Below are 17311 nucleotides of genomic sequence, written 5' to 3'. Positions count from 1 at the left end.
CGTGTTGCTTCCCATAAAAGTAGTTTGTTATTACGTACATAAACAGAGAAACCAAGCAGCAATATTATTATTACGTGAAGCTCTATGATGATGAAACTATAAGACAGTACGATATAGTCGTGGCGGCATGGGTGATGGAAACAGAAGACCATGGACATATTTTCGATGTGGTGCAACTTGCTACTTGCTCGACGCAATATGTTTCATTTCATTTAATTTTATTACCAATTTTTTTTTCAATCATCTGTTTCTAGTGTAGCGTCTGGCGTGCCTCAAAGCTCAATATTAGGCCCGCTCCATTTTACAATTTACATAAGTGATCTACCACCTAACACTCCCATTAAAGTCCGCATTTACGCCGATGTCTGTGTCTTGCACCATACGATTAAAACCCCTAACGATCACTTCATCCTTAATGATCCACTTGCATAAATCCAGTCATCGTGTGATACTAGGCAGACGCAAGTTAACTTCCGTAAAGCTCTCTCCATGTCATTTACTAAATGTTCTCGTCCTTCTTCGTTTACTTATTCGTGTAATGGTTCGCCTCAAGAAAATGTTTCTAATACAAATATCTAGGTCTTGTATATGCTAAGGATCTGTTTTGGTCATATCACATTGAAGTCATGTGTAACCGTGCCCTTAGAAGGCTAGAGCACCTACAACGTACTCTAAGTTCGGCTCCAAATAACACAAGACTCCTTACTTATAAAACTATAGTTCGTCCAATACTCGAGTACGGCTTTGTCATATGGAACTTTCACGAAATAAGTGACTTCAGAACAATTGAATCTGTCCTGAAGAAAGCAATACGCTTTGTATATCACCGCTATGACTGGCATTAAATGCGAAGCATTTCTTAGCGAACTTCTGCGACTTTGAGCATATCTATCTATCTATCTATCTATCTATCTATCTATCTATCTATCTATCTATCTATCTATCTATCTATCTATCTATCTATCTATCTATCTATCTATCTATCTATCTATCTATCTATCTATCTATCTATCTATCTATCTAGCCGCCTACGACTTTGTGCTCTCCTAGTCGCTTGGTTAATCGAATGTACACCAAGTGGCGTAACATGACTGTATGACGAACATAAATGACAAGTCATAACATGAAAATCATGACACGCTTGTCATGTACAGCATGACTTACGTACCACGTTCATGATGCGCTGGCGGCCGTTTCGCTAGCTTTATATACACCAAAATTGGTATCTTGTGACGTGACTGTCTAACGAACATAAATAACACGAGTTAACATGAAAATCATGACACGCATGTCATGTACAGCATGACTTACGTGCCACGCTCATGGGGCGCTGGCGGCCGTTTCGCTAGCTTGATCTACCCCGAAATTGGTATTGCGCGCGACTGTGTGACGAACATAAATAACACGAGTTAACACCAAAATCATGACACGCATGTCATGTACAGCATGACTTACGTGCCAGGCTCATGGTGCGCTGGCGGCCGTTTCGCTAGCTTGATCTACCCCGAAATTGGTATTGCGCGACGTGACTGTGTGACGAACATAAATAAGACGAGTTAACACGAAAATCATGACAGGCATGTCATGTACAGCATGACTTACGTGCCACGCTCATGGGGCGCTGGCGGCCGCTTCGCTAGCTTCATCTACCCCGAAATTGGTATTGCGCGACGTGACTGTGTGACGAACACAAAAACACGAGTTAACATGAAAACCATGACACGCATGTCATGTACGGCATGACTTACGTGCCAGGCTCATGGTGCGCTGGCGGCCGTTTCGCTAGCTTGATCTACCCCGAAGTTGGTATTGCGCGACGTTACTGTGTGACGAACACAAATAATAGGAGTTAACATGAAAACCATGACACGCATTTTGCTAAACGACATACAAGACCATGTATGCAGCTGTTTGCTGGCTGCTTCGCATTACATCGATTCCCACAATGCGTGGGATCTGCCGGCTTTTTTTTCACCTAGTTCTCATCATCATAGTCTTCATCTTACTAGTCTCTGTTCTCGTCGTCACGTTGAATCTTTGAAGTTTCTTTACACTCCCATTCACTGTCCACGATTTTCTTTACTCAGCGCCTACATCACACCCGCGAAATCAACATCCACAAGACATCATCATGAGCTGAACATGTCTCTTTTAAATGCGAAGCATTTCTTAGCGAACTTCTGCGACTTTGAGCGCATCTATCTATCTATCTATCTATCTATCTATCTATCTATCTATCTATCTATCTATCTATCTATCTATCTATCTATCTATCTATCTATCTATCTATCTATCTATCTATCTATCTAGCCGCCTACGACTTTGTGCTCTCCTGGCCGTTTCGTTAATCGGATGTATACCAAAATTGGTGTGTGATAACATGGCCTTATTACTAACATAAATGACAGGTCATATCATGAAAATCATGACACGCATGTCATGAACAGCATGATTTACATTCCACGGCCTTTGGGCTCCCTGGCCGTTCCTTTAATCGGATGTATACCAAAACTGGTGTGTCATACTATGGCCTTATCACGAACATAAATGACAGGTCATATAATGAAAATCATGACACGCATGTCATGAACAGCATGATTTACATTCCACGGCCTTTGGGCTCTTGCGGCCGTTCCGTTAATTTCATATATACCAAAATTGGCCCGGCGTGGGAAGAGTTCATGACGAACATAATGACAGGTCCTAACATGCAAATCATGACGCGCATGTCATGTGCAGCATGATTTATATGACATGGTCTCGGGGCGCTCGCGGCCGTTTAAATGAAGGGATATACGAAAACTGGTATGACGAGACATTTCTGTATGACGAACATAACTGACACGTGGTAACATGAAAATCATGATATGCATGTCATGTATGACATGATTTACATGCCACGCTCATGGCGCACTCGCGGCCGTTTCGCTTGCGTGATGTACACCAAAAGATGGTGTTACGCGACACGACTGTATGACGAACGTAAGTGAGACGTGGTAGCATGAAAATCATGACATGCAAGTCATGTACGACCTGATTTACGTGCCACGCTCATGATGCGCTAGCGGCAGTTTCAGTAGATTGATATACACCAGAATTGGTATTGCGCGATGTGACTGTATGAAGAACATGAATGACAGTTGGTAAGATGAAAACCATGACACGCATGTCATGTATGTCATGATTTAATTGCCACGCTCATGATGCATTCGCGGCCGCTTCGCTAGCTCGATGTACACAAAAATTGGTATTGCGTAAAGCGACTGTATGACGAAGGTAAATGAGACGTGGTAACATGAAAATCATGACATGCATGACATGCACGACATGATTTACATGTCATGCTCATGACGCACTCATGCCGTTTCGCTTGCTTGACATACACCAAAATTGGTATTGCGCGACGCGACTGCATGACGAACGTAAATGAGAGTTGGTAACATGGAAATCATGACATGCAGGTTATGTGTCATGATATACATGCCGCGCTCATTGTGCATTCCCGGCCGTTTCGCTAGCTTGGTATACACCAAAATTGGTATTGCGCGACCCCACTGTATGACGAACGCAAATGAAAGGTGGTACCATGATAATCATGACATGCATGAAATGTACGACATGATTTACATGCCATGCTCATGGCGCACTCGTGGCCGTTTCGCTAGATTGATATGCACCAAAATTGGTATTGCGCGATGTGACTGTATGAAGAACATGAATAACAGGTGGTAACATGAAAACTATGATATGCATGCCATGTATGTCATGACTTACATGCCACGCTCATGGTGAATTCGCGGCCGTTACGGTAGCTTGATATACACCAAAACTGGTATTGCGCGATGTGACTGTATGATTAGCATTAGTGACAGGTGGTAACATGAAAAACCATAATATTCATGACATGTTGGCATGATTTACATGCTCTACTCATGGTGCACTCGCGGCCATTTCGCTCCTTTGATATACACCAAAATTGGTATTGCGCGATGTGACTGTATGACGAACATAAATGAGAGGTCTTAACATGCGAATCATGTTATGCATGTCATGTACGGTATGATTTATATGCCACTGTTATGGTGCGCTTCCGGACGTTTTGTTAACGTGATATATACCAAAATTGGTATGGCATGACACCAGTGCGTGATGAGCATAAACGACAGGTCATGCATTTATATATTTTATTCGAAGTGCATCCGCTTCTATTTATGGCAGCGTCTTAAAAATATATTCGTCATTTTGTTTTCTCGGAAGCCCAAGTTCGTCACGACGGTTTTGAAGGGGCAGATTCACATTTAATGCTTCACCGTCACCGTAACCGTAATAGTTGTTAGTTCGCGCTCGTCCTGTGAACACCTGTGCGTTTCTTTGGAGTGTCCTTTCTTGCGTTTGAGCGGCGCGTTGCAAGTACCGAGCTGTAACCGATGTTATTACGTGGTCGTCCTGTGTGTGTTCTTTTCTTCAGTCCATTGCGCTTGAGCGGCGCGTTGCAAGTATCGAGCTGCTTGGCGTTCTTCGTGTGACATCCTAATTTATTGGTATCGCATTTATTGCTTTGCTGGTGCGGCCATACTGTGGCGTTTAATTTCTACTAATTATGTAACTCCAACCTTAATTTATAACGCACCGTAACGTCCACTCTATCATATACAACCATTTTGTCATCCCATTTCATTCCTTAAATATATATATATATATATATATATGTATATATATATATATATATATATATATATATATATATATATATATATATATATATATATATATATATATATATATATATATATATATACATTCTTAAAATGTTTTAGCATGGTTTTCAGACAACACGCACCGGCGCTTGACAGGGTGGTCCCGGTGATAGTAAACAGTGTCACGGTACTCGTGCCATTAATAATAATATAGCTTGAACTTGAACACTATGTAAAACGGTGGCACGCACTGATGTGCTGCATTAACTGAGCCGTACAAAAGTTGGTGGTGACCTGGACTGTGGAGGCCGCCGCCTCCCTGGGCCTTCAGCCGGAGTCACCAGTTAAGTCTAAAAAAAATTACACCATTTCCCGCTAAAGGGGACCATGAGGCGATGCGAAGCCGGAGCACTTGCACGATCGCGTTCCGTTGGCGTTCTTTGGGCATGCTACCGACCTCGCGTCGTTGAACGCGAATAGGAACGCTACGCACGTGTTGTCTTCCCTCTAGCCTGGCCGTTAATTCTCACAGGGCGAGCGGGGAACGCAGTCGGCAGGCGTGCGAGAGGGGGGCAACGTAGGAGAGGAAAGAGAGGAGGAGGGGACGCGCATGCACTGGTGCTCATCGCGGCGTTGCACAGGAGAGAATTTAGGCATGCTAGCCCGCGTTTCAGGGGAAGAGTGGAAAGGGGGAGGGAAGAGGGAAAGGGTCACGCCGCACACCGCCACCACCACCACCACCACCACTACCGGATTGAACTCCGCCATAAGATACTTCGCATCTAAAAGTTCACTAAAATTACACCATCTCCCGCTAAAGGGGACCATGAGGCGATGCGAAGCAGCGTTTCGGCATGTCGAGCCCACGTTTCAGAGGGGGAGTGGAGAGGGGGAGAGGGGAGTGGAGAGGAGGTGTGTGGAGAGGCTGTGCGCATGCGCAGTAAGGGTCGTCACGCCGCACACCGGATTGAGCTCCGCCATTAGATGCTTCGCATCTAGTAAAGCTTTAGTCCTCGTTTATAATCATCATCATGTATATCTCGCAGTGGTTGGGCCGCTGGTTGGACAGTAGGGCTAGAGTTACTGTATATGCTAAATGGTAGCATATACAGTAACTCTAAGTACGGCTACACTGAATTAGCACTGTAGTAGGGCTTCGCGCAAGAACACCAATGTTCACACAAATGTTTCCACGTGCAAAGTCCACACCCACACCCATGCTATCCACACCGATGGGTACGTGATTATTGCGTTTAAAATTAAAAGGCTTATGCTAATGACGCGCCCAAATTATGCTATACGAAAATTATTTTTCTCTAATAAATAAACTAAATATTACAGACTAAGTGATTTTACCGTCCACTAGTATGGTGCGCTAGGCCCTCGGAAAGGACAAACCGACAACAGAAGAAACGTAACCAGCTTTGCGCAGAGGCAGTGTCGCATCCAATAAAGTAGCGACTATTGCTAGTTGAAAACTTTTCCCAATACCCCGCCTGGACGACGTTAAATACCGTCGGCCGTGGCAATTTTTGGAAGCCCTTCACGGGCCTCGCTTTTGAATACAAAGAGAGATCTGGTCAGCCACCTGCTTTGAATGCCTCTCGAAATTTGGCCGGACTGTTTAGAGCGCAGCTCGTACGAGCCCGTTCCTGCGTCGAGCGTCGTCCATTGTTGGCCCTCGCCGTTGTAGGCGCCTGTCTCGCGCGCCCTGAGTCGCGCGACGCTCTTCTTCTTTCGGCGGCTGGATTGCTCTTGAATCTTCACCGTCCAAACGGTAAGTAAAGAATAAGCAACAACACTAGAAAATATTACAAAAGCTACAAGAAATTCATTCTAAAAGACAGGGCGTGCAAACGCGGACACAAGAAGGAAGTCACGACACCGCAAACGCCGACTAACAACTGAAAAGGCGCACAACGGCGGAGAAGAAAAAAAACAAAAGATAAAACTTGTATAAATTTCCGGCAGATTGCTGTGCTGGGCTCCCACACAGGAGCTAACGGAGACACCGTGTCTTCTGGCAGCTTCCTCGGTCTGCTGGATTGCCGAGAGTTGCTTGTCCAGGCCCGAACTGAGCAGCGCAGTCCGCCAACGCACCTGAAGGCCTTAATCGGAGGTCGCGACCCTAGCATTGCCGATTAATGCTGGGCATGCCCATAGGATGTGATCGAGCGTGGCTGTGATGTTACAATACAGGCATAGATTCGTTGGGTATAATTCAGGATATATGTGGTGCGTGATGACGGGGTTCGTGTATGTTCGTGTTTGTAGCTGCCGCCATTGAACGGAGTGGGCCCAATTTAGCTTGGGTTGTGGCGGAGGGTACTCTCACCTTTGCATTATTTTAATTATTATCTGGGGTTTAACGTCCCAAAACCACGATATGATTATGAGAGACGCCATAGCGGAGGGCTCCGGAAATTTCGACCACCTCTGGTTCTTTAACGTGCACCTAAATCTAAGTACACGGGCCTCAAACATTTTCGCCTCCATCGAAAATGCAGCCGCCGCGGCTGGGATTCGATCCCGCGATCTTCGGGTCAGCAGTCGAGCGCCATAACCACGAGACCACCGTGGCGGGGCACCTTTGCATTCGGTAATGTTGAGTAATGTCACAGAATTTAGTGAGCCGATCGTCCCATTCTCATACGGCCGCGGAAGAGTCCGTTCGGGTGGCTCTTTCTTCTAACGCGGCCCGGGACGTGAGACCTCGAGCCACGCTGTGTGCCACTTCATTTGGATTGACCTCCGGGTGACCTAGGAACGTGTGGGAAGCTAACCAGTGTATTTGTACGCATTTGTCTGCGTTACGAATTTTGCCTGTATTTAGGATCCGCAATGCCTCGGGGGAGATTCTGCCGATTGCGTAGTTTCGCACTGCACGAAAACTTATCTGCGCATGCTCTGGCAATAGGCGAACCTATCAATCCGGCACACGTGGCTGTCTACGTGGAAGATAACTGTTAAGGCATTTGATTTCATCTTTATGCAAGTTAATCGACGGTTGGCTCACGCATGCGCTACCACTATTATCAATATGCCATGCCTCAATCATTACACGCGTTTCTTCATTCCTGTGCGTGTAAAAAACTGCGCAATCATCGAATTTTGACGTTCACTCACACTCTCGACAATGTAAAGATAGATTAGAAGGTGAGCCTTCGGTTATCGATCTCTTATGTTCCAATAATCTGTGGTTATCTAAAGGGAAGCTTATACACCACACTTGTGCAGCAGTCAGTGAACTTATTGGTGTGTTTTATGAAAAAAATGTCAGGCCGCTTCTTGTTTATTACTCGTTCATTCTTTCTCTGCACAGCGCCACATATCTTACTTAGCTTATTGGCAGCCGTAAAAACAACATTAACGCCGTATCTACTTCCCACTTTCTTTATCCTGTGATATACGCAATGAATGTAAGGAATACCTACGATATGTGCTTTTTTTAAATGCGAAGCATTTCTTAGCAAACTTCTGCGACTTTGAGCGCATCTATCTATCTATCTATCTATCTATCTATCTATCTATCTATCTATCTATCTATCTATCTATCTATCTATCTATCTATCTATCTATCTATCTATCTATCTATCTATCTATCTATCTATCTATCTATCTAGCCGCCTACGACTTTGTGCTCTCCTGGCCGTTTCGTTATTCGGATGTATACCAAAATTGGTGTGTCATAACATGGCCTTATTACGAACATAAATGACAGGTCATATCATGAAAATCATGACACGCAAGTCATGAACAGCATGATTTACATTCAACGGCTTTTGGGCTCTTACGGCCGTTCCGTTAATTTCATATATACCAAAATTGGTACGGCATGACAAGAGTTCATGACGAACATAATGACAGGTCCTAACATGCAAATCATGACGCGCATGTCACGTGCAGCAAGATTTACATGACATGGTCTCAGGGCGCTCGCGGCCGTTTAAATGAAGGGATACATACGAAAACTGGTATGACGAGACATTTCTGTATGACGAACATAACTGACACGTGGTAGCATGAAAATCATGACATGCAAGTCATGTACGACCTGATTTACATGCCACGCTCATGATGCGCTAGCGGCAGTTTCAGTAGATTGATATACACCAAAATTGGTATTGCGCGATGTGACTGTATGAAGAACATGAATGCCAGTTGGCAAGATGAAAACCATGACATGCATGTCGTGTATGTCATGATTTAATTGCCACGCTCATGATGCATTCGCGGCCGTTTCGCTTGCGTGATATACACCAAAATTGGTGTCACGCGACACGACAGTATGACGAAGGTAAATGAGACGTGGTAACATTAAAATCATGACATGCATGACATGCACGACATGATTTACATGTCATGCTCATGGCGCACTCGTGCCGTTTCGCTTGCTTGACATACACCAAAATTGGTATTGCGCGACGCGGCTGCATGACGAACGTAAATGAGAGGTGGTAACATGGAAATCATGACATGCAGGTTATGTATGTCATGATTTACATGCCGCGCTCACTGTGCATTCCCGGCCGTTTCGCTAGCTTGGTATACACGAAAATTGGTATTGCGCGACGCCACTGTATGGCGAACGTAAATGAGAGGTGGTAACATGGCAATCATGACATGCATGAAATGTACGAGATGATTTACATGCCATGCTCATGGCGCAGTGGTGGCCGTTTCGCTAGATTGATATGCACCGAAATTGGTATTGCGCGATGTGACTGTATGAAGAACATGAATACCAGGTGGTAACATGAAAACTATGACATGCATGCCATGTATTTCATGACACACATGCCACGCTCATGGTGCATTCGCGGTCATTTCGCTCCTTTGATATACACCAAAATTGGTATTGCGCGATGTGACTGTATGACGAACGTAAATGGGAGGTCTTAACATGCGAATCATGTTATGCATGTCATGTACGGTATGATTTATTTAATCACAGAACTAATGCGTATAAGTATAGTTTTTTGTCCGTAATATTGAAGTACTTGGAATGCTTTACCCGGCCATGTTAAATCTTTACCACTTGATGAATTCGTTTTCTGCATTACTAACCATTGATATTCATGTTCTGTACATTTTGTGTTGTATTGCAATTTTTGTACTCTGCCTCCACTCCTGCGATAGCCCTTCAAGTCTGCAGTATGTTGAAATAAATAAAAATTAAAAAAATTCGGCAGATCCCACGTACCGTGGGAGTCGATGTTATGCGAAGCATGCGGCGGGTAGGTGACTGTGACGTAAATTTTTTTACTCAGCGACACGTTACAAAATGACGCTAAAGATTCGTATAAATTTTATACGCACACATACATATTAAAGAGCCTCATATGTGTCATATAACCAGTTGTTTACGGTGGGGTAACGCTGCCAATGTCAACGTGGGTATTACCAACACCAGAAGCGGTAAGCTGATATGTAGTGCTTATACGTGTCCCGAGAACGCACGCACGTTTCACGAACCCGTGTGCATGTGTGCAAGAAGTTCTCGACAATTCTTGAACAAGGGCATCATCACCGTGATCAGTGAGCACAAGCAGCTGGTCATGACTTGTTATAGGATCCGGTCGGGATCGTGGTGACGAGGGGTCCATGTGTAGTGAAGTGTGTCGTATAGTAGAGCTGTTGGAATTCGTGGATGCCTCGGGCATTTCGTCGACAAATTGTCTGTCGACAGAGCCGGCGAAATGTCGGAACCTGAAGCCACCCTTCGCGTTGGTGAGGTATAGGCCGTCGAGGCTGGTAGGCCTGGATAGTGCTACGTAGACCAACATCAGTGGATGGTGTTTGTCGTATTCGTAGACTACCTGGGCGTATGTGGCCTACATAGCCTAGTCTGTCTAAAATGGTGCGCGCAAAAAATAATAAGACGGAAAGATGAGAGTACGGGCTTGGGGGCGAGCAGCACATAGGGAATGTCCTGTACGAAGATACACGGGCTGGTGGTAAGATGTAAGGAGCCATATTAAAAGAAATTGAAAAAAAGTTTATTGAAAAACAAGGATTGCAGATGCAAGTAGGTGGGGCACTTAGTTTAGAGCTAAGCCTCCCACGGCTGTATCAATCTGGCATCATCCTCGGTCAGCATGAGGCCATTGCCCAGCCTCGTAAGAAATGAAGAGGGCACTGCGTCGTTCTGGTGGACGAAGTGCACTTTATGGTGCGGTGATGTTGATATCATATGTGACTTTCGTTAATGTATTCCTCCAGGGTCGAGCAATGCTACAATATAGCTTGCTGAATCATAGGAATACAAACGTAATGTTTATTAGACTGCTATAAAAGCGGAGCCAACACTGGAACTACATACGTTAATCTCATATGACGCCTGTATCGTAAGAGCACACATCGTAGGAGTATCATGTAGTGTTTATTGCTTTCTTGTAAAATTAGATAGCCAGCGCCACAACCACAATTGACGTTGCACCGCTATTACGCCTGCGTAGGCTGTTTTTCCAAACCAGTTTATAGACCTGGCGTTGCTCAGTGGTAGAATACCTGATTGCCACGCAGAATGCTTGGGTTCGATTCTTGCTGGGATCCTAATTTTCATTCTTTCCGTTCGTTGAGTCAATGCTGCCCATGTTGGTTCTCCTTATCGCTCCAGCATTTAAGTTACCAATGTCTGTTCTCGCCGTTCCTGGGTAGATATAAACTGTCAATCACCTATGGCTCATACCCGTACACCGCGGCCCGTGGTAAACGGGTATGTGCCACACGTGTCTAGTGGAAAGGGTTTGACGACGTACGCGACAACAATTTAACGTTATTCATGACATGAGCCGGCAATCATATTAGTCAAATCCTCTTACCCTCCTATGCAAATTTTGGTCTACACCAAGCTAAGGAGGCCATCATGAGAGCACCCAGACGTAGGCGGCTAGATAGATAGATAGATAGCTAGATACGTAGATAGAAACGCTCAAAGTGCCAGAGGTTTGCTAAGAAATGCTTCGCATTTAATAAATGAATTACATATCGGATGACTTCACAAAAAAGATGACACGCTGACCGTTCAGGATGAGTACTGAGCTCTTACAGTGTCGATGAAAGTAAGTGGGTTGGTGGTGGCGATGATGGCGTAGGGAAGGCCGTTCCGGTCTAAAATGGTGCGCGCAAAAAAAAAATAATAATAATAAGACGAAAAGATGAGAGTACGGGCTTGGGGGCGAGCAGCACATAGGGAATGTCCTGTACGAAGATATACGGGCTGGTGGTAAGATGTAAGGAGCCATATTAAAAGAAATTGAAAAAAAGTTTATTGAAAAACAAGGATTGCAGATGCAAGTAGGTGGGGCCCTTAGTTTAGAGCTAGGCCTCCCACGGCTCCGTTCTGAATTTTCACGCCGGAATGTGTCGCGTGTTAAGTTTGGATGGCTTGAATTCGCATCCACAGTAACATGGGCGGGAGTTGGCTGTCCTGCACACCACGGGCAAGTGCCAGCCTATGCGGTTGGGTGGATGGCATGTTTTAAACGCTAGTGCGGATACGTACTTGTCTGCAGGCGGCACCACTATTACGCTTATTTTATACCTAGCCGATGGTGTGGCGGAGAGTAGCGCTGTCGTTGTCGACGCTTGTGTTGAGATATCCCGAGGATTGTGGGCGGCTTCGGGTAGCAGACGGGTATCTGGACGAGTAACACTCGCTCGGTGAGTAATAGCTCGAGTTGCACTGTTCGCTCAATCGTTACCTGTATGTCCCGGGCACCGTATGTTGCGGTGCTGCTGGTCTAATGCTGCACCTAAGATGCGGGTGATGCACGCAGCTACGCGGCCACTAGTGAAATGACGACACGCTATTTGAGGGTCCGTGAGGATATAGTATCTTTGCCTCATGACTCCTTTGGTTTGGATAGCGAGTGCTGCCACTAGGGCTTCCGCCGTATTCGCTGAGCTCGTCTTGGCTGAAGTGCAGATGAAAAAAAACTACACCATTTCCCGCTAAAGGGGACCATGAGGCGATGCGAAGCCGGAGCACTTGCACGATCGCATTCCGTTGGCGTTCGTTGGGCATGCTACCGACCTCGCGTCGTGGAACGCGAAGAGGAACGCTACGCGCGTCTTGTCTTCCCTATAGCCTGGCCGTTAATTCTCACAGGGCGAGCGGGGAACGTGGCCGACAGCGGTGCGAGAGGGGGGCAGCGTAGGAGAGGAGAGAGAGGGAGAGGGAACGCGCATGCGCTGGCGCTCATCGCGGCGTTGCGCAGGAGAGAATTTCGGCATGTCTAGCCCGCGTTTCAGAGGAAGAGTGGAAAGGAGGAGGGAGAGGGAAAGTGAAGAGGGGGAAGGGGAGAGGGAAAGCGGAGAGGGGATGTGGAGAGGGGAGGGGAAGCGGACAGGCGGAGTGGTGAGGGGGAGTGGAGAGGAGGTGTGTGGAAGGGTGGTCACGCCGCACACCACCACCACCACCGGTTTTAACTCCGCTATAAGATGCTTCGCATCTAAAAACATGCTTACGTACCGAGCAAACGGCGGCCAGCGAAAAGCCATATGTGCCGCATCGGTCTGCGTCCATGTAAAGCGTGTTTCGGTGAGAACTGTTTGGTGAGTTGCCTGGCTCTGGCAAAGCGACGACGGTGGTACATGCGATTCATGTTTTTTAGATGCGAAGCATCTTTTAGCGGAGCTCAAATCGGTGGTGGTGTGCGGCGGGGCCACCCTTACTGCGCATGCGCATACCCTCTCCATAACCTCCTCTCCACTCACCCTCTCCCCTTCCCCTTTCCACTCTTCCTCTGAAACGCGGGCTAGACATGCCGAAATTCTCTCCTGCGCAACGCCGCGATGAGCTCGAGCGCATGCGCGTCCCCTCCCCTTCTCTCTCCTCTCCTACGCTGCCCCCCTCTCGCACCGCTGTCGACCACGTTCCCCGCTCGCCCTGTGAGAATTAACGGCCAGGCTATAGGGAAGACAAGACGCGCGTAGCGTTCCTCTTCGCGTTCCACGACGCGAGGTCGGTAGCATGCCCAACGAAAGCCAACGGAACGCGATCGTGCAAGTGCTCCGGCTTCGCATCGCCTTATGGTCCCATTTAGCGGGAGCTGGTGTAAACATTTCTGTATAGAAGTGGTATGAATTTGGAAGCAGATATGAGCGGAAAGAGACACAAGTTCCTCGCCACTGTATTGCGGCCGTACAGGACGCTCTAAGCGACGTAAAAATTCGGTACCCATGGGCGTGAAATTAAGTCTCTCTTGCTGCGAGATAAAGACCATGGCCCTAAGCTCCTCGAAGGTGTTGTAGATCCGCAAGCCTAGAAGCCGATCTGCGCCTCTTCCCATTAGTATGCATAGGACAAGTTTCTAGGCGGTACGAATGTGAATATCCTCTTGTTCGCCTTCAGTCTTACTGAGTTCTATGCGGCTGAGACCATACGTTATTCTGATGATTACAGAGGCATGGCTAATGTATAGCAAGTCTGCCTCTTCAAAACCTTTGCGATGGTACGTCACTCTGTGTAACATGCACGCGATTTGTTTAACTGTAGCGCAGATAGTTTTAGGAATGTGGTCGGGGTGCCTCTTGCCCTGGACCCAAAGACCAAGTATGGATGCTCTTGCTACAGCGCGTTTGGGATGATCACCTACTGTAAAGCGAAGGGTTGTTTACCTGAGTAACCCTTAGCATGGACCCCAACTAATTCTGATTTTGTTCTGCGAGCAAGTCATACCGCAGCTCCCCGCAAAGATGTGCGCTGTATGAAGTACTTGTATGGTACTTTCCTTGTTCTCGAGGGAGCCTCGGGGCTACCAAAGGGTTATAGCGCCTGCGTAGAAGATATAGCACAAGTGTGGTATAAACATGTGCTGTTGGACGAGGCGGGCCATTCCAATATTCAACGAGTAAATGCTCCTTGAGGCGTTGCTCTATTGGGCATGTTAAAGACTATCTAATTTTACCCAAGCCTATCGCTGCAGCCCTATCAGTGAGGGAAAAACGGATATAGCGGTATGTCCGTTCCCCACAGTCGCAGACCCTGAGCTCCCGCAGGGTCAGGTCGTGGCCCCAATTACCGGACGCACTTTGCAGATCGAGAGCGACCAAGATGTTCTCCGCGCCCGCGTGAATGTAGTTCGTAGTTCGTACCGAAGGCGAAATAGAAACATCCTGCGCTGAGAGGTTGTGGCGGCAGCCATACATGTTGGTAGGGAAAAAATGCGGGAAGTTTGCTCTAAGTCGCGCAAAGCTTGGCACAGCGAAGTTGGTAGATCCTCAACTGTTTAGACTAACGCCAGTCGCTGCTATATTGTAACTGGTTGTTGCTAGGTTTTGATAAGTAAGTACGTTAATTGCAAGTAGGTTACGTTGTAACTAGGTTTTGCATGTCGTATGTTTTCCTATGCTGCGAGTACGTTTCGCTTGAGTATCTACCATCTTCGCTGTGCCAAGCTTTGCGCGAACTTCCAGCATTTTTTAAATCAATAATCGAGACAGTGTCAGTGGCAGACCCGTTTTATTCGCACAAGCCGGATGAATGTAGTAGTAGCCGTCTTCATCGAACGCGGTACCGAGAATGAAGATCGTCGCCATTAAATGATTCGACCAATTCTTCTTCTATGTGTACAGACATGGCGTACATAGCTTGGCTTGAAGGCGCAATCCTAAAGAGACAGCGGCGCTAATGGGCACCTATGTAGTCCTGGCTTTCGCTGTTTTGCTAAGTTTTGCCAATTTTGTTATTTCTTTGTTTCTTTCTTCTTCTGTCTTCTCTCTGGTTTTTCGGTCTGTTTACCTGCGTATTTCTACCTATTTCTCTCTCTCTCTCTTTCTCTCTCTATATCTTTCTCGTTCTTGTTCTTTCTATCTTTCTTTCTCTTTCGTCCTTTTTTTTCTGTCTGTCCCTCACTCTATTTCTCTCTCTCTCTTTCGTTGATCTCTCTTTCTTCCTCTTTCTGCATTTCGGTCTCTCTACTTCCGACTTTCTGATTCTTTCTGTGCTATGCTTTACTTTCTCAACTCCTCCTTTCTCTCCTTCTCACCATCACATCTCTCCTTCTCATGCTCACTTCCCTTTCCCACCCCATTGCTACACTATACTATACAAGCCTATGCTACGCTCTGCTAGCGTGCCTGGATAGCCGACTGCTTAGGACGCTCACTTTCGGATAGAGGGTACGCGAGTTCCATTCCCACTTTGTGAATAATTTGTTTTGCCAAGAGTTTCTCTCTTTGGCCTTTCCTTCTTCTTTCTTTCTTTCTTTCTTTCTTTCTTTCTTTCTTTCTTTCTTTCTTTTCTTTCTTTCTTTCTTTCTTTCTTTCTTTCTTTCTTTCTTTCTTTCTTTCTTTCTTTCTTTCTGTACTCATTCTCTCACCCATCAGGTTTATTACAGGCCACGCCGGAGAAATCGGCGCACGTGTTCTGGGAGCAAAGCAGAAGAGGACGAAAAGAGCGCGTGACGGTTCGTGATGATAGCTGTGGGCCACGACAGACATTTTACACCGAGCTACAGCTGCTTCGATGTTAAAACCGTCGATCCTCAACTTCCTCGAATGACTTTTGCGAATGACTTTCTCGAAGAGTTTAACAAGGCAGCACCTAAGAGAAATAGGAAGCATATTCTGGAAGGCATGTGTTTTGCTGTGTTTGGATATTAGTACGATTAAGACCTCTTTCCTTCCGGTGGAAGGATACCGCGCTCCCAAATGTGCTCGTAAAAAATCACAGCATATCCACGGTGTGAATAATGATGAGTGGGGCGAAGCTCCGGAGGCAATCATCGGTAAACCGTGAACCTCTACCGTGAAATTCGCCCAGTACATCATATAAAGAGTGCGAAACACCGTGTATATAATAAACATCACACTTTTATTGTGCTGTCGGTTTATGTGGTCCTTTCATTATCACCGCTTTGTGATCGGTTAAATGCAGGGAAAGTGTCCGCTCCCGAGCGAAAGAAAAAGCGCGCCAAGAGCGAGCGCCTTGTCTGCCTCTATCCGGCGACGAGCGAAAGAGAAAGCGCGCCAAGAGCGAGCGCCTTGTCTGCCTCCATCCGGCGACTCCGAACGAAAGAGAAAGCGCGCCAAGAGAGAGCGCCTTGTCTGCCTCCATCCGGCGACTCCGAGCGAAAGAGAAAGCGCGCCAAGAGCGAGCGCCTTTTACGATCGCAGGCATCGAATGACATGCGCCATTCGCATTATACAAGCGCAATCTGTCATATTTACACAGCAACTCTAAGAAATACATGAAACGTCATCTAGTGAGCAATTCATTAAACTAGAGCTGGCTACATACGTACGACGACTACTACTACTACTACAGAGGAGGGAACGACCCACACCCTAAGGAGCTTCGCCCCTAAAAACTTGGAGGAAACTTGAGCTCCGCCTTGAAGATTAGAACGCGATAGCGTAATCGGACCCGGTGCGCATCGCCTTGTCAATTTCTTGCCAGTCTTCGTTCTTCCGTAGATGCCTCAGCCTTGCCGCAAGTAAACAAGCGTCTGTGCGCGTGAAGTTTGCCGTTCAAACTATCCTGAATGCCTACTGCTAGTCCAGTTGCGGAGTGCGCATTACGCCATAATTCTTCCTTTTGCGAATCAGCGAAGAGCCGACTGTGCGTCCGTAAGGCAACACGCGATCATACGCAGCTGCTCTCTTTG

General features: G+C 46.4%; 1 pseudogene; it reads left to right on the top strand.

Annotated features, from left to right (window-relative positions):
- Window positions 1-6117: 6117 nt before the first annotated feature.
- On the top strand, window positions 6118-6248 carry LOC119398078 (U4 spliceosomal RNA; annotated as a pseudogene).
- The last annotated feature ends 11063 nt before the right edge of the window (window positions 6249-17311 follow it).

The sequence above is a fragment of the Rhipicephalus sanguineus genome, chromosome 6, assembly GCF_013339695.2.
Source record: "Rhipicephalus sanguineus isolate Rsan-2018 chromosome 6, BIME_Rsan_1.4, whole genome shotgun sequence".
NCBI lineage: Eukaryota > Metazoa > Arthropoda > Arachnida > Ixodida > Ixodidae > Rhipicephalus > Rhipicephalus sanguineus.
This window is presented reverse-complemented; position numbering and strand designations above follow the sequence as displayed.